Here is a 27,914-nt window from a genome sequence, read left to right as displayed (position 1 = left end):
CTGCATCATCCACAAGGCGATGATCAATCTGGGTCCGTATATCTCACTGAGAAATTTGCGCCTTACATACCTCCCAGATCCTTACGCTCAGGTGCTAAACACCTTCTGGTGGTACCGCGAATAAGAAAGGCCAGACGAGGTGGAAAAGCTCTTTCCTATTGGGGCCCCCTCTTATGGAACTAACTCCTCTGCACTTGAGACAATGCGTCGAACATCTGCAGTTCAGAACAATGCTCAAGACATTCCTCTTCTGCCGTGCCTAATATGCTTTCATTTCTCTCTGCAATATATATCCGTCCCTTTACAGCCCTGCTAAAGTGAAGAGATACCCCTCCGGGGGTCGATTCTAGCGCTATACAAACAAATACAAATACAAAATACAAATACAAACGTCGACCTGAAGATCTTTACAAGTATTTTAGTGGTGAGGCTCGCTCCCCACATGCAGGGCCTGATTGACCCGGATCTGTCGGGCTTAATTCCGGAACATAATTGCAGTGACGGGACCTGGCGATTATGTCACCTCTTGAATAAGACACAGCGCACCCAGACCCCAGCGGTATTCCGGTCAGTGGACGCTGAGAAGGCATTTGACTGGGTCCACTGGCCCTACCTTCGCCAGGTCCTATGCAGGTTTGAAATAGCAGAGCGATTCCTGAAATGGGTAAATTGTATTTACCATAGCCCGCAGGCTCACATCAGAGTGAATGGAGTTGCCTCTCACCCCTTCCAGATTGTGCGGGGCACGAGGCGGGGTGCCCACTCTCCCCTCTCCTGTTCGCGCTCTATATGGAGCCTTTTGCCGAACGCGCCTGACAACTCCCCACTGTCACCGGGATCCGGATGGGAGATAGAGAGCACAAGATCTCGCTCTACGGGGATGACTTGGTGCTCTTCTTGACTTGTCCGTTACTTTCTCTGCCCCCCCCCCCCGCTAGCAGAGATTGATGCTTTTAGCGTGGCATTGGGTTTTAAAATCAACCTAAGAAAGACACAGGCCCTTAGCCTAACATTGCCTAACACAGATCAACAACAGATAGCGGCATAGTTCCCGTTCTCATAGGCCTCTACGGATATCACATATCTGGGGATCCGGGTCTTCCCGACAACTGCGAAGATTGCCCAGGTAAATTACTCGGAGATCTTGGCCAAGGTTCGTAAAGAGCTGCACAGTTGGAAGAAACACGTCCTCTCATGGCTGGGCACAGTTGCTGCAATCAAGATGACGATTTTGTCCCGTCTTCTTTACATAATGCAGACGCTCTCACTATGTCCGCCGCCTAAAATATTGGCCCAACTACAGCAGCTAGTCAATGGCTTCATATGGGGTGGGAGGAAGGCGCGTATTGCTCGCAACCTAACATATCTGAGGCTAGAGAAAGGGGGACTTGAGGTCCCGCATTTGGGGCGTTATTATGAGGCCGTGCAATTACGCTACATGTTAGAGTGGTACCAACTGAATCTGAAAAACATTGGTGTTTTATAGACTAAGGGGTAGCTGGTATCCACATCTGGAAGGTCCCCTGACTTCCCAAACGACATTGTCCGCTGGGTGTGTACATCTCCCTGGTTCTGAGATCCACCATGAAGGTATGGGACAGTGTGCAGGAGAGATGTAAGCTCTCGACTGCCATGTCTCCCCGGACCCCCTTTATAGGGAACCCGGACTTCCCTCCTGCTCATATAGGGAATGTGTATTTGAAATGGCAGAAAGCTAACTGTAAGTGCATAGCCGACCTTTATGACACGCAGGGAATTATGGACTTCCCCAACTAGTGATTGTCTATGGGATTCCCAAGGAGGCATACTGGCAGTACCTGGCGCTACGCCACTCGGTCACACAACCACAGGTGCAAACACACACAGGTCGCCCTCTTACAAAATTCGAGCTTTGGTTTATCACCTGCACCTCAAACAAATGTCTCTTATCAGATACCTATCACTTTCTGAAGAACGCCAAGAACCCCGCTAAGTCTCCGGCACAGCGCTGGTGGGAATCAGAACTGGAGCGGGAATTCTCCCCGAAGGAGTGGGCAGACATTATCCACAGGGCCCGGGCTTACTCATGTATTACCCCGGGTAAGGAAATGCTACTAAAAATTGTGCATTATTGGTACTATACCCTGGCACACATTGCCCGGTGGAGACCACTTAGTGATGACCTCTGCTTGCGTAGATGCGGTCAGGTAGGCACTCTGACCCACATACTATGGCAATGCCCTAAGATACAAGCCTTCTGGGACACTATCCTATCTGATGTTGACTGTGAGAAGTTGGCCTGATATATGATGCTCACTAGTTCTAGTGATCACCTTGTATCATGCCAAGCAACCCCTATGGTGCAGGTTGTAAAGTCAACCTTATAGACAAGCTATCCTAGGGGTAGCATGGACTAAGCAGTCTTAGGCTAAACTCTGTAAAGGCATGTGAAGCAAGCTGTTTTACCATACACAATCCCTTGAATACCAAATGAAAGGACACCACACAGATATATATTGAAAATATATATAGATTTATTACTACAAATATCCCTGATACTCGTTATGAGCACAGAAGCAAATGCGTTAAAACAAAACACAGTTTAAATACACAAAAGTTGCACAATATGGATGAGCCCTAGGGGCCACCTAAACCATATACTAAAATAGTGGTATAAGAACCACTATGGGGAAAGTGAAGAGGCCTAGGGCCTGGGGAATCGCTGGAGCTGTTCGGGACTAGCAGTGAAGAAGTCGGGAAAGGCCCGGGAGCAGTGCGGAAAGTGCACGCTTTACCAATGCAATGTCAATGGTGCGTAAAAGTTACAAAGTTAGTTACAAAGGAACCTTCCGAGTGACCTAGAAAGTTGAAACTTTAGACACAGGCCCTAGAGGTGTGTACCAGTGTGGGAACACCGGCGAAGCTGAGTTACCTCACCCACAGGAAGCGGGTGCATAGGGTCGAAGTAGTGTCGGGTTTCGTCACGCAGGTCGATGGTGCTTGGAGCTGAAGGTGCTGCAGGTGACTCGATGTGAAGAGTTCCGGTGGATCCAAGGGTGGATCTGAAGAGGTGAAGACCTGAAAGCAGAGGGGACAATGTTCAAAGTCACTAGCCAGTGACTACCGTGGAACCAGAGTGGAACCAGGCGACCAGGCGATGTCGGGTGCAAACAGGCGTCGAGGTGTAGCTTCTCTCTGCAGCCACGTGGACACGAGGGGTCGAAGACGTCCAGGAGTCGGTCACGAGCTGTCCCACGCAGGCTTCTCGCTGTTGGCCATGTCGGCAACTTGATCGGAAGCAAACAGGCCTTGGCTAATGCAAGCCACGCAGGAATCAAAAAAGGCTTGTTACTCAGACCAGCAAGGTCAGAGCAGGTACTCCTTTTTACAGGAGCAAGGGCAAGTCTAGAGAAACCAGACCCGCAGTGAAAGTTGTAGGTTTCGTCGCCAAGATGGCCGCTAGCCACGTGGCAAGTGGCCGGGATGGCGCGTCGAGTGGCACGATGCAAAAGGGCCCCACACAGATCGTAGAGATGCTGGGGGGCTGATCTTCGGTTCAAGGGCTGCTCGAGGTTAGGGCTTCTCAAACCCCAAAGCACAGCGTCGAGGGTGCCTCTGATGCTGCGCAGTCAGCGTTTCGGGGGTCTTCCAAGATGTCCGGTCCCACGTCTCTCGGTGCCTCCACGGGTCCCTTCTTTGCAGGGACTGTGGATCGGGCGGTGAGAAGTCTGGGAGTCTGGGTCTTGTCAGGCTCTGGGCTCGGGCTCCGGCGGGAGGCAGCGGCAAAGCAGACGTCGAGTTGCTGGTTGGTGCCTGTGTTCACAGGGTGGTCACTCCTTGGCCACAAGGGAGATTCTCTTCCGTCTTCTGTGCAGCAGAATGTCGAAGTCCAGTCTTCTTCTGTATTTCAAGTTGATTCAGGATGATCTGAAGTCTCAGGACACAGCTCCCACTCTTATTCGAATCTGGGGGGCCGGATCACCTACTAGTTCCCTCCTCTGGGTGGGACCAGGAAAGGGGGTGGTTACACCCCCTTTCCTTTGTCCAGTTTCGCGCCAGGACTGGGGCTGGAAAGCCCCAGCACCGGTTTGAACTGGCCTATGCACAGGGACACCTTGTGTGCCCCAGGCATGTCTGATTCTATTCAGCCCTGTCCTACCCAATACAAAAAATCCTGTCGGGAGTGGTGCTAGCACCTCCCCAGGCAGGAAACCCTTTGTCCAAGCTGCCCTCGCTGGAAGGACTCCCAGCAGCAGGAGGTCAGACTTGTGTCTGTGGTGGCAGCATCCATTTTGTGATGCTAAGGCTCTGTTTAACTTTAACCGGGGTTCAGGTTAGGTACATGTCGTGTCCCTCTAGAAGGGTGGAATGCTACCCCCGTCGCCAGAACTGGCGAGGGGGTAGTATTCCAATTCGTATGACACCTTACTCGACATGTTTTGATAAAGCCAAACCCAAGATAGCATTTAACCGCGAGGATTATAATGCACTTAAGAGTATATGGTATGGCAATATCATGGAACAGCTAAAGGACATGGTTCCAAAAGCTGCAGACAGGCTTAGCTCATGCCAGAGCACCATCTCACATATTTCCAAGCACTCTACCTCCAGGATTGATGAGGCCTTCCATAGGAGTGACTGATAGGAACATATGTGTCAATTTTAGGTTAGGTATAGGCATACTACACCTAAGTAAGGGGTGGTTACACCGACTTACCCCAGCTGAGTGATCAGCCAGTTGTGTCAAATATGGAGGCCAGGCCAGGGGTGGCATAATACATGCTGCAGCCCCTGGTAGGCCTTGGAAGCACCTATGCCCTGGGTACCTGGGTACACTGTTACAGGGGCCAATAAGGTGAACCAGTTCCAATTGTGTATGTACCTAAGGTACATGGAGTCCATTTTAAGGAGAGAGCAATTAGCCTGGGGCCCTGATTAGCAGGATCCCAGGCCAACTATGTCAAAAACCAGCTAAACACCAGGCAAAAAGTTTGGGGGTAACCATAGTCAGATATCCACCTTCCTACATAACCCCCCCAAACGAAAGGAGATAAGGCTATCCTTGACCAGGTAAGCCTATATTGCCTAAGTGGTCATATAAGGAAGTACCAGCTCTGGCTTGGTTACCCCCTGTCTCATGGTCCACTAAGCAATCCCTCACCCTAAGGGTATCTGAGGGTCTCCACCCTAGGGAATCTCTACCTGTGGTGTGTTTTTGCAAAGTTAAAGGCTGGTGTTGGGATGGAGTACTGAAGTGAGATTCCTCTGTAGGACTCAGCTTCCTCCAATCACTCTCCAACATGTGTGCCTTTCTTTCTTTGACTGAGTTGCACTGTGCTCTCAGGGTCAACCTCTGGCTACCTAAAGCTGGAGGCTGGGTCCCTCTTGTTGGCTTACTGGAGGGACAGGTCAGGTTTGGGGCCTTGGGGTCCCAGGTTTGGCTGTGCCCAACAGAATCCATCTGTGGGAGGTCCCTAACTACTTTTAAGGGGGCTCCCTCAGGAGTTCTTAAAGTTTTCACCTCACTAGGGATACTAGTTTCGGTGCCCCTAATCTGTTGATGGGGGTGCTTTATTTGACAGGGGGCCCTTTGGGGCTCACTGTCCTTCTTGTCCTCTGCAGCCCTGGGCTGAGTAAGGCAAGGTAGAGAGGGGCAGGATACCTGCTCCAGACTGGGTCCCACATGAGAAGGGTCCACTGTCATCAGAGGCTCTGTCAGGCCAGGCCTAACAACCTCTGGGACAGTTCCTTCATCAGGGGTAAGATCAGTTCCCTGAGGAGGATGATCCTTTCCTAAAGTCTGGTGGGAGGGAGATTTCTCTTCCTCCTCAATGCTCTCTGTTTGTGTGGAGTGATCCATCTTTTCAGGCTTCACAACACATGTATCAGTTTGAGTTTGGGCTGTGGCCATCACAGCCCCACCAACCTTTTCAGGAGGAGACTCAGTTTGGGTATGGGCTGTTACCATCACAGCCCTGCTAATCTTTTCAGGAGGGAAGTTAGCTGAAGATGGGGCTGAGGTTTGCTCAGCTCTACCAACCTTTTCAGGAAGGACATCTTGTATTGGGGCTGTAGCCATCACAGCCCCACTAACCTTTCCATGGAGATTTACCATTCTAGAATGGGTTTCTTGTTCCACCTCAGCCCAGGCTGAGATTTCTAAATCATTCCCCAGTAGACAATCTACAGGCACGTTTGATGACACTGCCACTCTCTTTGGGCCAGTGACACCTCCCCAGCTAAGATTTACTACTGCCATGGGGTGATTGGTTTCTATTCCATCAATGTTGGTCACCTGATATGTGGCATCAGGTAAAAGTTGCCTTGAGGGGACTAGACATTCAGCCAACATGGTGATGCTAGCCCCTGTGTCTCTAAAGGCCTCAACTTTCAAGCCATTGATGAGGGGCTCCTGTCTATACTTGCTCAAAGTGTTTGGGCAAGCAGTGAAATTGGCAAACCCCATGCCAGTCTCATAGACAAGAGTATCTGAGGTAGGGGACCTGGTTAGGCCAGAATCCACCTGTCCTCCAAAAGTAAACCCACCCAGATTCCTGGGTGTGCTCCCACTTCCTGGGGGATTACTGCTGACAGTAACAGGAGGTGTTGGAGCTGGCTTTGGAGGTATATTCTCTTTATTGCCATTCTTGGGACAACAGCTGTCTGTTTTGTAATGCCCAACCTGTTTACAGGCATGACAATAAGGCTTTTTCTGGGTTGAAGAAGTGTCTTGGGACCCACCCCCATCCTTGGAGTTTTGGGGCCCTGGGGAAGTCTTTTCCTTACTTTTATCCCCACCCTTCTCTTGAGGCTTGGTAGTCTCTTTCTTTTGGCCACCACCCTGGTTCTTAGGCCTGATCCTGGTTCTGACCCATTTGTCTGCCCTCCTACCCAATTCTTGTGGGGAGGTCAGATCAGAGTCAACCAGGTGCTGATGTAGAAGCTGATTTTGACAATTATTTAAGATTTGCTCTCTCATAATTAAATTATACAATCCTGTATAGTCAGTAACCTTACTTCCCAGCAACCAGCCCTCCAGAGCCTTAGTGGCACATTCAACAAATTCAGACCAGTCCTGAGTCTGTGTCTTCTGGGTGTCTCTGAACATTAACCTGTACTGTTCAGTGGTTAAGCCTAACCCATCAATCAGAGCACTCTTCAGGACCAGGTAGTTTCTAGAGTCCCCATCACTAACTGTGAGGAGTCTGTCTCGGCCTCTACCTTCAAAGGAGAGCCACAAGATTGCTGCCCACTGCTCCTGAGGGACCTGCTGTACTTTGCAAGCTCTCTCAAGTGCAGTCATCCACTTGTGGATATCATCCCCAACTTTGTAGGGGGGCACAATCTTACTCAGGTTTCTATTGTCATAGGACCTGTCTTTATACTTCTGGATAGTGCTGCCACCAGTGGAATCTAATCCACTCTATCTAGGCTGCCTTGCTCTAGCAAGTTTCTCTTTGGCCAGGGCAACTTCTAATTCTTGTCTCTGGATCCTAAGTTCAGCCTCTCTCATTTTGGCCTCATGTTCCCTTCTCTGAGGGCTAGTGAACTCCCTTCTGGAGTTACCATGAGAACCTTTAGAAACATGGGAAGTATTGGACTCACCTGAGTGATTCCTCCTCCTCCTATGCTCCTGGTTAAGTCCATTTGGGGGTCTGAATGGGTTGGACCCACCTTCAGTCCCAAATAAGCTTAAGTTAGCCTGGTTAAGCCTGCTGACTAACACCTGGCTATCTCTATCCTCATCAGACTCACTTTCTTCTACCTCGTCCCCATCTTCTTCCTCAGGCTGAGAATTCCCAGGGGTCTGGTCTTCCTCATCTATCTGGATGACAGGGGTAGGGGCATCAGGGCTATCATCTTCAGAAGGAGAAACTTCCTCACCAGTCCCTGAGGTGCCTGGTTTGTAGTTCTTTAGAGCTTCAGACTGGTCTAATAGCTCTCTGAGGTGTCCTGCTGTAGGAGAAGGACCTGTTTTGATTCCTCTCATGGAACACAGTTGCCTCAGTTCCTTAAATGGAAAGGTAGCAAATTTGGATGGTGCCCCTGGAGGGTCACTCTCAACAGAGGTGGTTCCATTGGATCCCTCTGCTCCAGACATTGCTCTAGTGTGGTGGATGTGTTGCAATCTACCTACACTGGTGTTTTCCTACAAAACCTATCTAGTAGTTGTAGTCAGGGTGTGCTACTCCCTATCCTCTACAACAACTAAGTTCAGTAGAACTTAAGTATATCTAGTCTTGTTTTAGTGTACCTATCAGGTACCTGTATGATCTTTCAAATGATATTTTCAAAGATTGTAATGGTAAAACAACAGCAAGCTCAAATCCCAATCCGCTGCTCACCAATGTGAGAAGTTGGCCTGATATATGATGCTCACTAGTTCTAGTGATCACCTTGTATCATGCCAAGCAACCCTTATGGTGCAGGTTGTAAAGTCAACCTTATAGACAAGCTATCCTAGGGGTAGCATGGACTAAGCAGTCTTAGGCTAAACTCTGTAAAGGCATGTGAAGCAAGCTGTTTTACCATACACAATCCCTTGAATACCAAATGAAAGGACACCACACAGATATATATTGAAAATATATATAGATTTATTACTACAAATATCCCTGATACTCTTTATGACCACAGAAGCAAATGCATTAAAACAAAACACAGTTTAAATACACAAAAGTTGCACAATATGGATGAGCCCTAGGGGCCACCTAAACCATATACTAAAATAGTGGTATAAGAACCACTATGGGGAAAGTGAAGAGGCCTAGGGCCTGGGGAATCGCTGGAGCTGTTCGGGACTTGCAGTGAAGAAGTCGGGAAAGGCCCACGGAACTCGGGAGCAGTGCGGAAAGTGCACGCTTTACCAATGCAATGTCAATGGTGCGTAAAAGTTACAAAGTTAGTTACAAAGGAACCTTCCGAGTGACCTAGAAAGTTGAAACTTTAGACACAGGCCCTGGAGGTGTGTACCAGTGTGGGAACACCGGCGGAGCTGAGTTACCTCACCCACAGGAAGCGGGTGCATAGGGTCAAAGTAGTGTCGGGTTTCGTCACGCAGGTCGATGGTGCTTGGAGCTGAAGGTGCTGCAGGCGACTCGATGTGAAGAGTTCCGGTGGATCCAAGGGTGGATCTGAAGAGGTGAAGACCTGAAAGCAGAGGGGACAATGTTCAAAGTCACTAGCCAGTGACTACCGTGGAACCAGAGTGGAACCAGGCGATGTCGGGTGCAAACAGGCGTCGAGGTGTAGCTTCTCTCTGCAGCCACGTGGACACGAGGGGTCGAAGACGTCCAGGAGTCGGTCACAAGCTGTCCCACGCAGGCTTCTGGCTGTTGGCGGTGTCGGCAACTTGATTGAAGCAAACAGGCCTTATTTAATGCAAGCCACGCAGGAATCAAAAAAGGCTTGTTACTCAGACCAGCAAGGTCAGAGCAGGTACTCCTTTTTATAGGAGCAAGGGCAAGTCTGGAGCAACCAGACCCGCAGTGAAAGTTGTAGGTTTTGTCGCCAAGATGGCCGCTAGCCACGTGGCAAGTGGCCGGGATGGCGCGCCGAGTGGCACAATGCAAAAGGGCCCCACACAGATCGTGGAGATGCTGGGGGGCTGATCTTCGGTGCAAGGGCTGCTCGAGGTTGGGGCTTCTCAAACCCCAAAGCACAGGGCCGAGGGTGCCTCTGATGCTGCGCAGTCAGTGTTTCGGGGGTCTTCCAAGATGTCCGGTCCCACGTCTCTCGGTGCCTCCACGGGTCCCTTCTTTGCAGGGACTGTGGATCAGGCGGTGAGAAGTCTGGGAGTCTGGGTCTTGTCAGGCTCTGGGCTCGGGCTCTGGCGGGAGGCGGCGGCAAAGCAGACGTCGAGTTGCTGGTTGGTGCCTGTGTTCACAGGGTGGTCACTCCTTGGCCACAAGGGAGATTCTCTTCCGTCTTCTGTGCAGCAGTATGTCGAAGTCCAGTCTTCTTCTGTATTTCAAGTTGATTCAGGATGATCTGAAGTCTCAGGACACAGCTCCCACTCTTATTCGAATCTGGGGGGCTGGATCACCTACTAGGTCCCTCCTCTGGGTGGGACCAGGAAGGGGGGTGGTTACACCCCCTTTCCTTTGTCCAGTTTCGCGCCAGGACTGGGGCTGGAAAGCCCCAGCACCGGTTTGAACTGGCCTATGCACAGGGACACCTTGTGTGCCCCAGGCATGTCTGATTCTATTCAGCCCTGTCCTACCCAATACACAAAATCCTGTCGGGAGTGGTGCTAGCACCTCCCCAGGCAGGAAACCCTTTGTCCAAGCTGCCCTCGCTGGAAGGACTCCCAGCAGCAGGAGGTCAGACTTGTGTCTGTGGTGGCAGCATCCATTTTGTGATGCTAAGGCTCTGTTTAACTTTAACTGGGGTTCAGGTTAGGTACATGTCGTGTCCCTCTAGAAGGGTGGAATGCTACCCCCGTCGCCAGAACTGGCGAGGGGGTAGTATTCCAATTCGTATGACATCTTACTCGACATGTTTTGATAAAGCCAAACCCAAGATAGCATTTAACCGCGAGGATTATAATGCACTTAAGAGTATATGGTATGGCAATATCATGGAACAGCTAAAGGACATGGTTCCGAAAGCTGCAGACAGGCTTAGCTCATGCCAGAGCACCATCTCACATATTTCCAAGCACTCTACCTCCAGGATTGATGAGGCCTTCCATAGGAGTGACTGATAGGAACATATGTGTCAATTTTAGGTTAGGTATAGGCATACTACACCTAAAAGGGGTGGTTACACCGACTTACCCCAGCTGAGTGATCAGCCAGTTGTGTCAAATATGGAGGCCAGGCCAGGGGTGGCATAATACATGCTGCAGCCCCTGGTAGGCCTTGGAAGCACCTATGCCCTGGGTACCTGGGTACACTGTTACAGGGGCCAATAAGGTGAACCAGTTCCAATTGTGTATGTACCTAAGGTACATGGAGTCCATTTTAAGGAGAGAGCAATTAGCCTGGGGCCCTGAATAGCAGGATCCCAGGCCAACTATGTCAAAAACCATCTAAACACCAGGCAAAAAGTTTGGGGGTAACCATAGTCAGATATCCACCTTCCTACATTGACCATATATACCAGATGGAGATTCCTAGATTCCCTAGCTACATCTTGTTGGGACTTCCCAACCCTCTTCCATATCCTCTTAAGTCCTGTAGGGGAGAGCGATTACCTTGGCACTTGGGGCAGCTAAACATGTGCTACTAGCAAGGTGGGGTACAGTGGATATCCCAACAAAACTAGATTGGCTTCAAAGAGTTTGGGAGGTAGTAGGGATGGAAAGGCCTACAGCGGGGATTAATCACACTCTGCCCAAGTTTGATAAGACCTGGGGATCCACCGTGGCCTACCTGTCCTCTGAGTTTGTTGAGCTCACCTGCCCACGATACTTAAGGGTCCATCGATTTCCCACTAATTTCCCCTGCCAGTGAGCAACCTGCCCGAGACGAGGAGGCGCCACCCGATGGCGAGAACCCTACTGTGTGTACTGGGTAATAGGTAGGTCTCTGTCTTTCTCCTTCATCTCCATTCTTTGGTTTTACACCTTATCTCTTTTCCTCTCTCTCTTCTTTCCCTTTCTTTAACAATATAAGTATAAGCCATGGTATTTCCCACCGGCCAGTGGTTCTAGATGGGTGTTGCGTTTATTGTTTGCCACGAAAATTCAATAAAACGTCATATAACATTAACAAACAAGAAAGCCAGAGGAGACCATGTGGAGCTGTTGTTAGAAAAGCACCATGGGCCCAAGGAAATGAGGCCTGTTCTCGGAGAAAGTACAGTCCATGGGACATGGGGTGTCCAATGACCTGAGAAACATCTCTGCCAAAAATAATGGGGAACATTATCTGTTCCATCTTTCTCGTCCCAGCCCTTCTTATGAGGCATAGTGTACAAAATAAAATTCGATAGACAAACACAGTGGACAAAAATGTGCTTCACTCCAGTTAGTGAATATGCATGAGACAGAAAATCGATTCATTTATCCACAACTTGGATTACCATCACACTAAAACTGACTAAACAAACCTCTCCAATCAGCAGATAGCAGATAGTACTGGCACATAAAAGTATGAGGAGAAGCCCAGTTGCTTAGTTGCTGCAGTACATATGTCCAGCAAAATTTCAAGTTTAAACTTTTCCAAGGATGCAGACATTCCCCGAGTGGATCTCCCCTGAGTTCCTTCTGGATTTTCTACACCAGAAATGACTTTTCCGCTAACTGACAAGAAGACGTAGTGGCGTATAAATACATGACTTTGTTCAAGAATTTAACATTTCTTGAATCAAGCTGTTCTAAAGGATGGCCCCACAAGGCCTCAAGAACGCAAGTGAAGTCCTATGTAGGGACCAGTGAGCAAGGACAGGAAACGAGAAAACTGCAAACTAAACATCCTGCTGGTAGCTTGTTGTCTACCATTCCTCTCTGAAGTCTCTGCACAAATGACTGCACAATACAAACACAAAATGCAAACAGATAATTCCAAAGAAAACCCATTAACCCATTATGCAAGGGTTCAAGAGGCCAAACAAGAAAAGGAATCTACATTTTTTCAGAGAACGCAAGCCATGAAAGAGCTTCCAGGTAAGTAAGATGTTGATGGATCAAAATTACCAGATTTAAGGAGAATTTTTAATTCTAGAGGCAACCTTTGATACGAATCCCTACAGTTCAACTTTCAGACGAAGAGGATCTGCCTCAGAGGCGTCCATTTAATGCCTTTGGACCAAGGATTCATTTAGGAGGAACAAAAGGCAACGTTTGGAGTGGTGTCACTACCATCTGCCAAAGTATGAGAAACTTTGCTTCGCACTACCAAAATAATACTGCAGGTTTAACTTTTGTCCCCTGCTTTGTGATTTTCATCACAACCTGTGGGATATGAGGGAATGCATGCAAATAAAACGGTAGCCCTTTTAGCGAATGGAGGGATAGGGCTTCTGATCACTGTGCTCTGTGAACAGGGACTATCCATCATAACAGATGAAACAATATGCTGTGCGTTGCAGACAGCTCTATGCGGGGACACCCAGCACCAGAGTCCATTCTCTCAAAGACTCTGATAGAGCTCTGTAGAGGAAGAGAGTAGACCACTGAACTTTTCAGCTTGAATACTTTATTTGTGATTGGAGTAAAATGATTATGATCCATTCTAGATAGTTTTCATGTAGATCTATTTGAGCAAGATGTTACAAGTAGGTAAGTACAGAGAGAGCCCCACCAGGAGCAGCCTCCCTGCTGCTCAGCCCATCCACCAACTGAGTCAAGCACTCCAACATTCCACACACCAACATTCTCTCACACAGTCATCCTGCCTGAGCAGCCGGTATAACACACCTCCTTTCCTTTGCAAGGAAACAATGAAACTCTAGAATAATATAACATAGTTCAAATACATAGGCATGAAAATAAGAGGTGGGAAAGTTCCATGCAAGCGAAATATAAATAAAGTGAAGAGGGAGAAACAGGAAACACAAGTAAGACACACTCATGCCCCATCTCCCTTTGTACCACAACAACAACACACACACACTCCCACACCACAGACAGCAAACAAACCCAAATATGTAACTCATGCAAGCTGGCCAGTCAAACACGAGTACAAGGCTGCCAATAATACGGTGTAGGAGAGGACCAACCAAAGAAGCAAAGGGAAAAGAAACAAGTAAAAGGGTGGAAGACAGCCGCACAGAAAGCAAGCAACAGAAGAGCTGCCCTTCACCCAAGCAGGAGCATGGAGAGAATCCCCAGAACCACAGCAAATCTCATAGTTGTTGAGCTCACACAAATACGAAAGCAGTAGAAAAGGAAAAGCAAGCTACACCAAAGTCCTTTCCCCAACACCAGTTGGGTGGAACGTGTGGTGGCACACCACACAGCACAAGGAATACGCAGTGACTGCGGCACTTCCCCCAGCACTAGCTGGGGTGGAACGTGTGGACACACGGCACACACAACACGCAGGTATTGCAGTACTTCCCCCAGCATTAGCTGGGGTGGAATGTGTGGGAAAATACCACACCACACGGCACGGCAGAACACTCAGAACATTAACACTTCCCCCAAGACAGGTTGGGGTGGAATGTGTGGGAGCAAACCACATGGTACAACGGAAAATGCAGGAACTGCAGTACTTTTCCCAGCACTAGCTGGGGTGGAATGTATGGGAGGGGGTTCCACACTGAACTTGTGAAAATGCAATGAAAAAAAAACCTCCAAGCTGAAGTAAAAAGGCAAAATTCTACTTTTCACTTTTGATCATAACCTGACAATCCTCGCATCTCAGGCAACACAACACAAAGACCACCCAACTCACAGCACTAAGAAAAACTATGACTCAGAAACAGGCACACACTCCACAAAGAGTACAGAAAACGTATACTTGCCCCAAATGGTACTCTGCCAGCGTGCGGGGAAGAAGAGGAATAATCAAGAATGCAACACCAAACCCCCTGCATATCATTATAAATGGAAGTCCTTTCAGAAATAGGAAACATAGTCACACCAAGCACAGCAATAATTTACAATATGCAGAATGTCCAAAATCTGTAAGAGAACAAGTCACATAAAGAAAGGCTCCTTGGACACAAAAGGGTGAGGGAAAAAAACAAGAGCATGTAAAGTTACATTAAGTTTGAGGATGAGAAGATGTCACCGTAGAGAAATGAAAATCCAGTACTTTGACTGCGCCAAATGGAATACGGTTGAAAATGGCAGGAGTTTCATTATGCAAAGTTCCATTAACAGCAAACGTACCCATGCGATACCTGACTTTCCATAGGGAAACAGCAGATCCTCGTCATGCCTAATATTTCTTAGATCGTTTGGCATAGAAGGCTTGACTCACAGACCAATGCAGGAGGGGCAGAAGGTTTACCAAAAGGAAAACAGTACCTACAGTGATCCGATGTCCTTGAAAAAAAAAAATACACGTGTCGAGAGAAGAACGCTGATGCTGATGGAGGCACGACAGGGAGATCGTGCGGGAAACTTCTTCGACCTCACGATAACTTTATTGAGACACCAGAATAAAAATGTGGTTGGCAGAGGACACTTTGAATTACAGGAAACAGTGCGGCTCCAGAGTATAGGTGGTCCTCCAAACGCAAGATTGCGGCACGTTCGTGATGCTGAGCGGAATGGCTCACTGCATGTCTTGGCATGTAGGCTTCTAGAAGCAGCAATAGACATCGAAGTGGAAGGAACGTGTGGGGAACCATGGAGATATCGCAGAAGTCTATGATGCTGGTAAAGCTGCACGCGCTTTGTATGTCAGCTCGAGGCAAGTTTGAAATGTCAGGCAGCTGTTCAACTGCCATGGCGGAGATAGAGGCAGTGGCACATTAAAACTAGAAAATACACACAGAGGCAAAGTGCAACTGTAGAGATTGGGAAAGTACTCACAGCATACGTACAGAACACCAGCATGAGTCCTCCCCATATTAAATAAAAGAACTAGATCACCAGGTGTGTTCATCTTGATGACTCTGGGGTGCCAGTGAGTTGAAACGGGAAAACAGAGTTGGTAGGGCTGGTGTGTTTCTCCAAAGTGGTGGCATGTCAGGCTGGCCTTAACCTCTTCCATGCTAATGACAAGGTCAGCTCGTCATGCAGTACCACTGGAGCTGTGCTTATGACGAGCTGACCTTGTCATGAACAAGGCAAATCTGGAGCTTTCAGCACAGGAGAAAAATACCCTGTAGCATTGAAGGTGTTAAGGCAAGCAATTAATAGCTGAGGGCATGCAGCTGGATCAGATCTGGCATGACTGGGTGTAGCCAGACGCCAGAACAGCGGGGTAAAGTAGATCACTGGGGAAGCAGCAGGATGCAGAAACTGGTCACTCTTCTGGGAAACTGCACTTCTGGAAACACTGTCCCAAAGTGGCAGGACAGGGACCACTTTTCCTAAGGAGCAGGAGAGGGAGCAGGAAAATAGAGCAGGAACTGGCACTCTAAGGTTGGGGCGACCGGTGTAAAGGTCACTGGTGGGGCTCAGGGGTGCCAGTATGCTTTTAAATCCGTAGCTTGTAGTTTCAAGGGGTTCATTACCTTGGAGTTTCTTCAGACTTCAAATTTCAGTAGTCCATCAGATGGCACACGCAGGTTCTTTTCCAGATCATCGCCAAAATGTAGTAAACTAATGATGGTCCAGTCCAGGCAGTTTTCATGTAGGTTTAGTTGAGTAAGATGTTACAAGTAGATAAGTACAGAGAGAGCCCCACCAGGAGCAACCTCCCTGCTGCTCAGCCCATCCACCAACTGAGTCGAGCACTCCAACATTCCACACACCAACATTCTCTCACACAGTCATCCTGGCTGAGCAGCACGTATAACAGTGATACAGACGGGGATATAATACGGCAGGAAGAACCAAGTCTAGGGCCTCCTTCTTCTAATGCTTTCACCAAGTGCTCCCCTGCCTGTTCACATATTTCCGGGTGACCATACACTTTAGCTCCATGAGGAACGGCTGGTGAAGGTTATGCTGGGAAAATGCTTGGAGGGCACAGAACACTCCCATCAACTCTATCCAACTGGAGATAATGTTCCATTCCATTAAAGACTACCTGCACTGTTCTTTCTTGAAGACCATCAGTATTCCGTGTTTGCTGCTCTCCTCTGTAGTTGTAGTCATTTGTTGTTCAAGGTCTAAAGGCATTCTTTATCCAATCACCAGTGCAATGTGTTAATGAGTTCCTATGCAATAGGGAGCTTGTCCTCAATATCTTTTGAACTGAGAGTGAAAGCAAGCAGAAAAGAGACATTAAAGTACAAAGGTGCAGTCATCTCCAGAGTGTGACAAGTATACACACCAGCATGTATCTCTGAAGATGCTGCCAGTCCCTCGCCAAAGCCTCCTGTGACTTATCTTACTTGACTTTTGTCCATGATAGTGTCGGCAACATAGTCTCATTCCTGCTCCAATAGCTATCTCTCCATTTTCCTGATCACCTCCCCATCAAATGCAATTGCAGCATCATATTTATGTTATTATTACTCATTATTATGTCAGAATCTAATGTACCCACAATTTCCTAAAGTGCTGTTGTATCTTGTTCCCTGGACTATCTTGGGATCAGTCCTTTCCCGTGCCTGAATACCCCACCCGTACATCTTTCCCTACCTCCCATACTAATGATTAGTGGAAGTGGTCCAATGTCCCCAGACCAGTAATCGTTCTACTCTATTCTGCATTTCGTCTGAGCCTGTGACGAGACACTAATCAATCCTGGATGACTATTCATGTGTGCTTGAGCCCAATGGCCTCTACAAACTGCCACAGCCCAGTTGGGCCTTTATGCCCCCATCTCCAGGCATCCAGTCTTTCCCAATTTTTTTCTAATACAGTGTTAATGTTTCTCTTTAAGATAAGGTGGTTATCTGCAATTTCCATCTGTGAGATTCCCAACTTCCTCAAGATGATGTACCGTAACCACTGTTCTACATTGCCTGAATCCAGGTTTTGGAGAATGTCTACCCATGATATCTCTATGTTGAATGATTCGTTTTCTGCACCCTAATATCCCAGTATGACTCCTGCGTGGATGAAATAAGTTGCCTAAGAAGATAATTTCATGAAGAAGCAACGCATCATAGTTTTAATGTTGGACCAGTTTCATAAATATCCCTTAACCCGTTGGCCACGGCCGCGAATTCGCAGCAGTGCGGCACTTCATCAAAAACAGACGGGCCGCGTTGGCCGTTGGACAAGCGCAGCACTACGAAGGTAGTGCTCGCGACGTCCAACGGCCGACAGCAGCACTTAAGGGGTTAAAGAAATTGACTAGACACCAAAGAAATCCGGCACCTATTTATAAAAATAGACCACAATGAAAAAGATCCACCAAAGGGTTCAGAGATATATAAATTTGACAAAAAAACGTTTTCACTAAAAAGGTTTGTCTAGTTGCAATGCGGTCACTTTGAGTCACTTTAGGCACCCAACTCCAGTAGGGAGCCAGTCTGGGGGAACAGCAAGGCCCTTGGAAACAGTTACCTCAGCAGGTGAACCAGTCTGCAGTCAGTTCCAGGTGCTTTTATCCTTTGCAGGGTTTTCCTATGTAAGCAGTCCTGATGCAAGAGACAAAAGATGCTGAAGATGTTAAAGGGTGCTGTGGATACAATGTGGTCAACGCGGGTCTTACTGCGACTACTCCTCGGTCCACGAAGGGGTTGAGGTGGTCCTGGTCAATGGTTTGATGTCCCTTAAAGTCCTCTCAGTGCTGGCAGAAACCCTGTCGCCACTAAACTACATGTCACACAGTATCTCAGTCACAGGCCAATCCTTACTGGGTTGATAGTTCATCCTCTGGGGGATCCAGCTGCACTTCAGCGACACAGCTAACTCAGGTGCAACTTTGGGTGTCAGATTCTGGTCCCCTGTGATTCACAGTGGCAGTTTGCTGCGGGTTAAACACTTTGACTACCAACTTGCCCCAGCAGGCTTCTCAGCTGTTGTGTCCCTTTGCTGTGAACAGGAGGCCAGCTCACTGATCCTTGGAGTCACTTGGCTGGGCTCTGGAGATGGCTCCTCCTTGAACCGGACACTGAAGGCACAGCCCCTCTCAATTGCTAGCCACCAGGGTCAGCAGGTGATGTTCACGCCAGTACATCCTCTCTTTGCTGGTTCCACGGACCAGCAGGGCAGTCTTTCCAGTCCAGTCAAGATCTGAGTTCTGGGTGCCATTGATGTCCCACTTATGTTCAGAAAATGCCCTCCGGTAGGATGCGGTTGGTAGCCAATTCACTATGAGGTGTCCTCCCTCCTGATGAACAATTCCTGCAAAGTGTGGCTGGCTATCCCAGGCTACACCATTCTGCCCTCTCCCAAGATAGCAGCACCCCTCTCTCGGCGCTGAGAGCTCCCTGGCCCAACCAAGAGGCGTGGTTGCCAAGAGGGGTACACAACTGGTGGAAAACCGGTTTGACAACTGGTTTTCGCCTCCCTGTTACTAGTGCCAGCCTGTCTACCTAAACAATAGATCATCCCCTCTCCCAAGTGTTACCCATTTGTCCTTCAAAGGCAGCTTCACATTAGAAGCTTGCATTTAGGACTAACATTTGTGTGGCTTCCTTCATGTGAGAGGTGACACCTCCTCCAGTGGCAGGCCTCTATTGTTATCTTTCCTGGGAGTTAGCATGTCTCCCCAGGAGGGCAGAAAGCTGTCTGCAAGACAAACCTGAGTACAACAGTAAATGGGCACTGGACATCTTGTGTTACTAAAGTGGCAACACCATTGACATTAAATTCGATGTAACCATTGAATCAGATTTAATGCACTGATTTTTTTTATATCTTACAGTACCAACTTTAGTAGTCCCATTCAGAGGTTAGCAGGGCTGAGGTGTTAGCCCACAACTCTGTACTTGACATACAGCACCCTGCCTTAGGGCTCATTTGGTCTACCTTAAGGGTGACTTATATATACTAAAAAGGGACGTTTGGGCTTTGCATTTACCTTAAATGGCAAAGAAAAATGTGCAGTTTAAAACTGTCCTTCTAGTACCCAGTGGCAGACTGGGAGCCATGTTTTACTTTGTCTCATTCAGGGTGACCCAACAACTGTTGCAGTCCCTAGGAGACACTCTAACTTACAGTCCCTGGGTACCCCTGTACTATATTCTATGGATTTACGAGTAAATTAGGCTAATCCAATTGGGGGCAAGCCAATTAAACATGCACCATTTTAAGGGTCAGCGCACATGCACTGAGTCCTGTTTAGCAGGGCTTAGGGAATTTCAGAGTCATAACACCAGTACCTAGTATTCAAGATTGGGGAAAAACTGGGGTTAAACCTGCAAAAAGCCTCTCTCCTTACAATATGCATATAATAATAACCCTGCACTGGCTCCTCCAGGGGAGTCCAAACTCCCCCATCCAGTCATCTCTTAATGGCACATTACTGATGCTACCTACTTAGCGAGACCTAGGATTGATATAGCACACTGCTGTTTGCCCTCCCCCAGATTCTGTCACCATTACAGAGGCACCTAGACTTAGTGACCCATAATTGCAGCTTTCACCATTGTGATGGTCATAGGGTAATGCAAACCAGTTCCCTGTTGGGAAAGTGGGACCCTCTATTTTGTTAGTACTGTGACGAAGAAGATGCCTGAGTACAGTTTATTTTTTCACCATTTATTTACATTGCAGTAAGCTAAAAAATAGTTTTTAAGCTTCACATGCCAAACAGTGATATATTTGTTCCAGGACACCAGAAATTATTTAACAGTATGTACTTCAATCAAAAGAAAGCCTTTTACTTATCAGTTGTTTGCCACTGTTGGACAGGTTCCAAAAGCTTTGTATTAGAAAGCCTCCCGCTATCTCTGCAAGCAAGTCATTAATTGATATACTTGTATAGAGTAACCTTGAACATTGTAATAGCGTATTAATAGGTCTCCTTCAATATGCATTCTACCTCCTTAATAAAGTCATCAGTTATGCTACCAGAATAATGTGTAATCTGTCCTGTCAATCACCCGCCCACTCCTACAGAATTCAATCACGATTGCTCTTCTCAAAATATAGGGCGCACAGCAAATGTTTTACCCCCTTGTGTTCATTCATGTCACAGCGCCTAATAATCACACTGCACACTCTGCTTTGGCCATAATGGTCAAGCAACTTCTGTTTCATAGCTTTACGCAATTCCCTGCCCCGACCCCCATCTTCTTTTGGAAAGATTTACCTATCTAACTCTGAGCAGCCAATTTCCTTGCTCATGGGCCGTTGATGCTCCTTTTTTTACCTTGAATGTTTTCTCTTGACTACTAGGGTAGCATTCCAACCATTGTTCTTTTGCCCACCATGCCACCTCAGAGTAGACCCAGCCATAGACGAATCAATCTTGACCCTGCACCAACGGAAACAGTCCAGTCCAAACTGACAGGCCAGATCCTCTGTGAACCGGAACACAAGCAAACCAAGATCGGTTTTGGCGGGACTGGAGTTTATCAGTCAGGTGTAGCTTTGTTCCAGTGGTACTTCTATTTGCTCTTGCAGCTAACAACAGACATTCAAAAGGTGTGAAGTCAGACCTGAGAATGAGTGGCCTCCTGGGTTGTTTTTAAGTCTGCTTTGATACAGCCATCTGCAAGGCTTCTTGTTACCAAATTCTTTAACATATACATCGATTGTGCTCTGGCTTTGCCCTTGCTAGTGACTGTTTAGTGCATTATTCTGCCTCCTGCAGAGTGCTTCCATTTCAATGCATGAGAGACTATTTTACATCTCAAAAGTACACCATCTCACACATTAAATTAGCATATATGCATTGTATAGGAAAGCAAACATTTTTGTTTTGCTTTAAAAAATATTTTAGTTAGGACTTGCAGTGAAAGCTAGACCTATTTGAATTAGCAATGCTTCCTGAGTTTACTTGTTGCTGAATTTCAGAGGAGACTAAGGAATTAAAACGGTGATAATGTTTTCTCGAGAAATTAGAGGTGCTAGCTTGGTTATGTAAGCTGGAAATCTGTGTCTTTTACTTTTCCAATTGGGTGTTTGATGGAAAGAGATCGCTCAGAGGATGCCAATGAAAGTACTGTGTGCTCCAGGTGATCGCTGTATTTTTGTATGTTTGTATTTTTTAAATCTTTTGGGCAAAGGTAGTTCTACTTCGGTTTGTGCTGTGGCCCAGGAAAAGGGGTTCTTCTCCAAAGGAATGTTGCGGTCTAGACAAAATGGAGTTTCTTCGGCCATTGCACAAAGAAAAGAATTATCAAATGTTTTGCACTTGTTCAAAACAGCATACCTAGCACAATTCAACAAATGGGGTGCTAAATAATACAGTTTAAAGTCTGGTAAGGCTAACCTGCCTTGGTCCCTCAGCCAAGACAGCCTCACCATACTAATTCTCTGACTTTCCTATCCCTATAAAAGTAGTAATCAATCCATTCAGCCTTTGAAAAAAAAATACATTTAAAAAAAATCCTCGTATTTTTGCAGAAGCCCTTATACCCAGATACTTGACAGATTTTTGATTATACGCCTTCTGAAGGCAAAGCAGAAACATAAGTATGAAAAAAACAAAATCTCTGTTTTAGAGTTATTCTATTCACTGGGTATCCTGAAAGCAGTGGACATTGGGAAAAGATGCTAAACAGTTCTTGGAATATTACCCTTTCAGATGCAAGATATAACACTAGCTCATCAGCATACAGTTTAAGTTTTGAGATTCCAGGGACCGCTTGTAGGAAGGTGGATATCTGACTATGGTTACCCCCAAACTTTTTGCCTGGTGTTTAGCTGGTTTTTGACATAGTTGGCCTGGGATCCTGCTATTCAGGGCCCCAGGCTAATTGCTCTCTCCTTAAAATGGACTCCATGTACCTTAGGTACATACCCAATTGGAATTGGTTCACCTTATTGGCCCCTGTAACAGTGTACCCAGGTACCCAGGTACCCAGGGCATAGGTACTTCCAAGGCCTACCAGGGGCTGCAGCATGTATTGTGCCACCCCTGACCTGGCCTCCATATTTGACACAACTGGCTGATCACTCAGCTGGGGTAAGTCGGTGTAACCACCCCTTACTTAGGTGTAGTATGCCTATACCTAACCTAAAATGGACACATATGTTCCTATCAGTCACTCCTATGGAAGGACTCATCAATCCTGGAGGCAGAGTGCTTGGAAATATGTGAGATGGTGCTCTGGCATGAGCTGAGCCTGTCTGCAGCTTTCGGAACCATGTCCTTTAGCTGTTTCATGATATTGCCATACCATATACTCTTAAGTGCATTATGAACCTCGCGGTTAAATTCTATCTTGGGTTTGGCTTTATCAAAACATGTCGAGTAAGGTGTCATACGAATTGGAATACTACCCCCTCGCCAGTTCTGGCGACGGGGGTAGCATTCCACCTTTCTAGAGGGGCACGACATGTACCTAGCCTGAACCCCGGTTAAAGTTAAACAGAGCCTTAGCATCTCAAAATGGATGCTGCCACCACAGACACAAGTCTGACCTCCTGCTGCTGGGAGTCCTTCCAGCGAGGGCAGCTTGGACAAAGGGTTTCCTGCCTGGGAAGGTGCTAGCACCACTCCAGACAGGATTTTGTGTATTGGGTAGGACAGGGCTGAATAGAATCAGACATGCCTGGGGCACACAAGGTGTCCCTGTGCATAGGCCAGTTCAAACCGGTGCTGGGGCTTTCCAGCCCCAGTCCTGGCGCGAAACTGGACAAAGGAAAGGGGGTGTAACCACCCCCCCTTCCTGGTCCCACCCAGAGGAGGGACCTAGTAGGTGATCCGGCCCCCCAGATTCGAATAAGAGTGGGAGCTGTGTCCTGAGACTTCAGATCATCCTGAATCAACTTGAAATAAAGAAGAAGACTGGACTTCGACATTCTGCTGCACAGAAGACGGAAGAGAATCTCCCTTGTGGCCAAGGAGTGACCACCCTGTGAACACAGGCCCCAACCAGCAACTCGACGTCTGCTTTGCCGCCGCCTCCCGCCGGAGCCCGAGCCCAGAGCCTGACAAGACCCAGACTCCCAGACTTCTCACCGCCCGATCCACAGTCCCTACAAATAAGGGACCCGTGGAGGCACCGAGAGACGTGGGACCGGACATCGTGGAAGACCCCCGAGACGCTGACTGCGCAGCATCAGAGGCACCCTCGACGCTGTGCTTTGGGGTTTGAGAAGCCCTAACCTCGAGCAGCCTTTGCACCAAAGATCAGCCCCCCAGCATCTCCACGATCTGCGTGGGGCCCTTTTGTACCGTGCCACTCGATGCGCCATCCCAGCCACTTGCCACGTGGCTAGCGGCCATCTTGGCGATGAAACCTACAACTTTCACTGCGGGTCTGGTTGCTCCAGACTTGCCCTTGCTCCTGTAAAAAGGAGTACCTGCTCTGACCTTGCTGGTCCGAGTAACAAGCCTTTTTTGATTCCTGTGTGGCTTGCATTAGCCAAGGCCTGTTTGCTTCTATCAAGTTGCCGACACCGCCAACAGCGAGAAGCCTGCGTGGGACAGCCCGTGACTGACTCCTGGACGTCTTCAACCCCTCGTGTCCACGTGGCTGCAGAGAGAAGCTACACCTCGACGCCTGTTTGCACCCAACATCGCCTGGTTCCACTCTGGTTCCACGGTAGTCACTGGCTAGTGACTTTGAACATTGTCCCCTCTGCTTTCAGGTCTTCACCTCTTCAGATCCACCCTTGGATCCACCGGAACTCTTCACATCGAGCCGCCTGCAGCATCTTCAGCTCCAAGCACCATCGACCTGCGTGACGAAACCCGACACTACTTCGACCCTATGCACCCGCTTCCTGTGGGTGAGGTAACTCAGCTCCGCCAGTGTTCCCACACTGGTACACACCTCTAGTGTCTGTGTCTCAAGTTTCAGCTTTCTAGGTCACTCGGAAGGTTCCTTTCTAACTAACTTTGTACTTTTTACGCACCATTGACATTGCATTGGTAAAGCGTGCACTTTCCGCACTGCTCCCGAGTCCCGCGGGCCTTTCCCGACTTCTTCACTGCTAGTCCCGAACAGCTCCAGCGATTCCCCAGGCCCTAGGCCTCTTCACTTTCCCCATAGTGGTTCTTATACCACTATTTTAGTATATGGTTTAGGTGGCCCCTAGGGCTCATCCATATTGTGCAACTTTTGTGTATTTAAACTGTGTTTTGTTTTAACGCATTTGCTCCTGTGCTCATAAAGAGTATCAGGGATATTTGTAGTAATAAATCTATATATATTTTCAATATATATCTGTGTGGTGTCCTTTCATTTGGTATTCAAGGGATTGTATATGGTAAAACAGCTTGCTTCACATGCCTTTACAGAGTTTAGCCTAAGACTGCTTAGTCCATGCTACCCCTAGGATAGCTTGTCTATAAGGTTGACTTTACAACCTGCACCATAAGGGTTGCTTGGCATGATACAAGGTGATCACTAGAACTAGTGAGCATCATATATCAGGCCAACTTCTCACATTGGTGAGCAGCGGATTGGGATTTGAGCTTGCTGTTGTTTTACCATTACAATCTTTGAAAATATCATTTGAAAGATCATACAGGTACCTGATAGGTACACTAAAACAAGACTAGATATACTTAAGTTCAACTGAACTTAGTTGTTGTAGAGGATAGGGAGTAGCACACCCTGACTACAACTACTAGATAGGTTTTGTAGGAAAACACCAGTGTAGGTAGATTGCAACACATCCACCACACTAGAGCAATGTCTGGAGCAGAGGGATCCACTGGACTCATCTCTGTTGAGAGTGACCCTCCAAGGGCACCATCCAAATTTTCTACCTTTCCATTTAAGGAACTGAGGCAACTGTGTTCCATGAGAGGAATCAAAACAGGTCCTTCTCCTACAGCAGGACACCTCAGAGAGCTTTTAGACCAGTCTGAATCTCTAGGGGACTCCAAACCAGGCCCCTCAGGGACTGGAGATGGAGGATCCCCCACTGAAGATGATAACTCTGATGCCCCTGCCCCTGTCGTCCAGATAGATGAGGAAAACCAGACCACTGGGAAGACTCAGCCTGAGGAAGAAGAAGAGGAGGAGGTGGAAGAAAGTGATTCTGATGATGGAGATAGCCAGGTGTTAGTCAGCAGGCTTAACCAGGCTAACTTAAGCTTATTTGGGACTGAAGGTGGGTCCAACCCATTCAGACCCCCAAATGGACTTAACCAGGAGCATAGGAGGAGGAGGAATCACTCAGGTGAATCCAATACTTCCCATGTTTCTAGAGGTTCTCATGGCAACTCCAGAAGGGAGTTGACTAGCCCTCAGAGAAGGGAACATGAGGCCAAAATGAGAGAGGCTGAACTTGGGATCCAGAGACAAGAATTAGAAGTTGCCCTGGCCAAAGAGAAACTTGCTAGAGCAAGGCAGCCTAGAGAGAGTGGATTAGATTCCACTGGTGGCAGCACTATCCATAAGGATAAAGACAGGTCCTATGACAATAGAAACCTGAGTAAGATTGTGCCCCCCTACAAAGTTGGGGATGATATCCACAAGTGGATGACTGCACTTGAGAGAGCTTGCAAAGTACAGCAGGTCCCTCAGGAGCAGTGGGCAGCAATCTTGTGGCTCTCCTTTGAAGGTAGAGGCAGAGACAGACTCCTCACAGTTAGTGATGGGGATTCTAGAAACTACCTGGTCCTGAAGAGTGCTCTGATTGATGGGTTAGGCTTAACCACTGAACAGTACAGGTTAATGTTCAGAGACACCCAGAAGACACAGACTCAGGACTGGTCTGAATTTGTTGAATGTGCCACTAAGGCTCTGGAGGGCTGGTTGCTGGGAAGTAAGGTTACTGACTATACAGGATTGTATAATTTAATTATGAGAGAGCAAATCTTAAGTAATTGTCAAAATCAGCTTCTACATCAGCACCTGGTTGACTCTGATCTGACCTCCCCACAAAAATTGGGTAGGAGGGCAGACAAATGGGTCAGAACCAGGATCAGGCCTAAGAACCAGGGTGGTGACCAAAAGAAAGAGACTGCCAAGCCTCACGAGAAGGGTGGGGATAAAAGTAAGGAAAAGACTTCCCCAGGGCCCCAAAACTCCAAGGATGGGGGTGGGTCCCAAGACACTTCTTCAACCAAGAAAAAGCCTTATTGTCATGCCTGTAAACAGGTTGGGCATTACAAAACAGACAGCTGTTGTCCCAAGAATGGCAATAAAGAGAATATACCTCCAAAGCCAGCTCCAACACCTCCTGTTACTGGCAACAGTAATCCCCCAGGAAGTGGGAGCACACCCAGGAATCTGGGTGGCTTTACTTTTGGAGGACAGGTGGATTCTGGCCTAACCAGGTCCCCTACCTCAGATACTCTTTTCTATGAGACTGGCTTGGGGTTTGCCAATTTCACTACCTGCCCAAACACTTTGAGCAAGTATAGACAAGAACCCCTCATCAATGGCTTGAAAGTTGAGGCCTTTAGAGACACAGGGGCTAGCATCACCATGTTGGCTGAATGTCTAGTCCCCTCAAGGCAAATTTTACCTGATGCCACATATCAGGTGACAAACATTGATGGAATAGAAACCAATCACCCCATGGCAGTAGTAAATCTTAGCTGGGGAGGTGTCACTGGCCCAAAGAGAGTGGCAGTGTCATCAAACTTGCCTGTAGATTGTCTACTGGGGAATGATTTAGAAATCTCAGCCTGGGCTGAGGTGGAACAAGAAACCCATTCTAAAATGGTAAATCTCCATGGAAAGGTTAGTGGGGCTGTGATGGCTACAGCCCCAATCCAGGATGTCCTTCCTGAAAAGGTTGGTAGGGCTGAGCAAACCTCAGCCCCATCTTTAGCTAACTTCCCTCCTGAAAGGATTAGCAGGGCTGTGATGGTAACAGCCCATACCCAAACTGAGTCTCCTCCTGAAAAGGTTGGTGGGGCTGTGATGGCCACAGCCCAAACTCAAACTGATACATGTGTTGTGAAGCCTGAAAAGATGGATCACTCCACACAGACAGAGAGCATTGAGGAGGAAGAGAAATGTCCCTCCCACCAGACTTTAGGAAAAGATCAGCCTCCTCAGGGAACTGATCTTACCCCTGATGAAGGAGCTGCCCCAGAGGTAGTCAGGCCTAGCCTGACAGAGCCTCTGATGTCAGTGGGCCCTTCTCAGGTGGGACCCAGTCTGGAGCAGGTATCCTGCCCCTCTCTACCTTGCCTTACTCAGCCCAGGGCTGCAGAGGACAAGAAGGACAGTGAGCCCCAAAAGGCCCCCTGTCAAATAAAGCACCCCCATCAAGAGATTAGGGGCACCGAAACTAGTAGCCCTAGTGAGGTGAAAACTTTAAAAACTCCTGAGGGAGCCCCCTTAAAGGTAGTTAGGGACCTCCCACAGATGGATTCTGTTGGGCACAGCCAAACCTGGGACCCCAAGGCCCCAAACCTGACCTGTCCCTCCAGTAAGCCAACAAG

This window comes from Lissotriton helveticus, chromosome 7, assembly GCF_964261635.1.
Source record: "Lissotriton helveticus chromosome 7, aLisHel1.1, whole genome shotgun sequence".
Taxonomy (NCBI): domain Eukaryota; kingdom Metazoa; phylum Chordata; class Amphibia; order Caudata; family Salamandridae; genus Lissotriton; species Lissotriton helveticus.
The sequence above is the reverse complement of the archived record's forward strand: the minus strand, read 5'-3'. Positions refer to the sequence as shown.